The sequence below is a fragment of the Neofelis nebulosa genome, chromosome 9, assembly GCF_028018385.1.
Source record: "Neofelis nebulosa isolate mNeoNeb1 chromosome 9, mNeoNeb1.pri, whole genome shotgun sequence".
NCBI lineage: Eukaryota > Metazoa > Chordata > Mammalia > Carnivora > Felidae > Neofelis > Neofelis nebulosa.
The window spans coordinates 127,387,481-127,390,157 of NC_080790.1; positions in this window are offsets into that span (position 1 = coordinate 127,387,481).

Consider the following 2,677-nt stretch of genomic DNA (forward strand, 5'->3'; position numbering starts at 1 on the left):
CTCAAGTAGAGCCAGTAAGAGTATCTTGGTGCACATCCATCTAACCTCTTATCTCTGGTGACAGACGAAGCCAATTAGATTAGGAAGAGAGATAAAAGGCAACCTCATCCTTCAAATGGTTCACAGCAGAACCTTGGAGGCATCCCTGACGACTCTTCTCTCCTACATCCCGTCTGCCAGCAAATCCTTCGGGCCCTGCAGAGCCCGCCCTTTCGCCTTATCCCCTCCATCACCATCACCTCCACCACCGTCTTTCGCCTATAGTATTGCAACCACTCCCGTTCTGACCTCCTCATCGACTGTCCACACCGCAGCCAGAAGGATCCTTTCAAAACCTGAAATTCTGAAACTCGGTTCATGGCACGCTTCCCATCTGACGTGCCCATGACTCCCCCTCTCACTCAGAGAAGCACTTATCATGACTCCCAGGGCCCCCCATGGATTGCCCCCCCTTTCCTCTCTGACCTCAGCGTCTCCCAATCTCCTCTTGGCTCAGCCAGCTCCAGCTTTCACTGCTGCCCCAACACATCCCGCACGCTCAGCCTCCCGTCCTTGGCCCTCTCTGTGCCTTTCGGTGGGAACAGACACGAGGCGGATACTCGTATGGCCCACCCCCTTGCTTCCCCGTGTCTGAGATTCAAAAGTCGCCTTCTCAAGAATGCCTTCCCTGGCTATGCACTCACACACACACACACACACACACACACACGTACACGTGCACACACACTGATACTCGATGTTCCTGCTTCCCTGCTTTACTGTCCGACATGCCATGTACCTGAATTCTCACTTACTTGTTCGTGTATTAACCATATCCCCTGCTAGAATGTGAGTTCCACAAGGGCGGGCCAATTGTGACGCTTACCACGGGAGATTCCGTGCCCAGAACAGTGCGTGGCACGTGAGTAGACGCTCAGTGAATACTTGTTGAATGAATGACTAAATGAGTGAATGGATGAAAGTGTGTAGAATGTTTCAGATACATAAGAGAGGGGAACTGCACCGCAGAGGTTGAAGAACGATGCTTTCCTTCTCTTCCATCGTATAGGCTGAAAAAAGTTGATAAAAACTTTTTAAACGGAAGGCAAATGTACAAAGTAATAAAGGCCACTGGTAGAAGAAGCAATAATATAATGGCTAAAAGCAGGGAAGCGAAAGGAAGAAGGGGCAGTGGAGGGAACGTATGTGAACAAAATTCCTTCTCTCTCTGGTCCCTGGCCGTTGTTTAGGGTTGATAATTTAAGACACAGCGCTCTACATTTGTTCCTTAAAGCAGAGGCCTCAATGCTGTAAAATATGTCCCTCAGTTGTATGCAGGGTGGCCCAGACACTGCTTCTAAAATTTTCAAGTTAGGTGCCAAGTGTTGAAATTGGGGATATTTCATATTTAACCGTTTCTCTTAAAAAGATCTGGCCACGCTGGGCCTGCATTCTGGAATCCAGCCACCAGGTGGCGCAGAGTAGCAGCCCCTCCCATTACATGTGGCTTGAATCCTTGGTTTGCAGTAGGCTCTCTGGGCTTTTCACCCCGGGTGTAAATATTTAATGGTAAGAAACTCAAAAAAAAAAAAAAAAATTAGAAGCAAAAAATTCTAACAGCAGTTATTTCAAATCAGTGGGGCCTAGGGGCATTGAAAAGATGGGAAAGGAGAGTAGCTCATTTAGAAACTTGTTCCCTAGGAGAGCGTTTATACATGAGGTCAGGTACATGCGCCTTGTTCACATAATGAAGGCACCAATTAGGTTTTAAAAGTCACTTAAAAATACATTTTTTTACTTTCGAAAAATTGAAAAACACTGGAAAATATAAAGGCCGAGGATAAAAACTGCCCGTGCCCTGCCAGCTGCTACCAGCATCTTGGTACATATTCACCTAATCGTTTGTCTATTGTGATAAGTCAAGCTAGTTAGAAACAAAGACGGACATCTGGACAGGTGGACATTTCCACATCGTTGAGACCACGCTGTGTATAAAACGCTGTGACACTTGCCATTTTAGATTGTTGAGTATTGCACATGAGGCTGAGTTCACATACACATTGCCTTTGCCAACGTCAAAAACTGTATCAGCACTTTCTCCCAGCATCTGGCTTCTTCTCTCCTTCTGAGCGTGTAGAAAATTGAATTATGTGCGAACCAAGTCAACATTCCAGTTTTCCTGGCAAAGACTGATTCTGTCAGTGGAAACAGAGTGTTTTCATTTTCCTCCTCTCTCCCCATCATTCCATGCTTTTCTGGTTTCTCTGTGTGCATATTTCGCCTCTGGATTTGGCACTGTGAGGCTGCTAAGTTTTTCCAGATTTGGGGTCCGATGCCATCCCGAATCTCTGGGTTTGACAGGCTGGGTCGGTGGTTTCTGAGATATGAACCAAAAAGCTTTCTCTGAGGCCATCTCTCAATCAGATGACAACTCGTGAGGTGAGAATTCGCGGTGACACTGCATTCGGAAGCCAGAGTTCACTGCCTTCTGCCTGAAATGTACCTGCACAGTGCTGGGCATAAAGGAAGTTCCCACCAGGTCCTCGACGGTGGAAACCAGATCAGGTAGCTCTTGGCAAGGGATGTAACAGTTTTGCTCCAAATACACTCCCCTCTTCGCCAACATCCTCCGATCTGAACAGCACTTACGGCTTTCTGACACGGTAGCACCAGTGGCCAGTCTGACTTCTCTGATTCC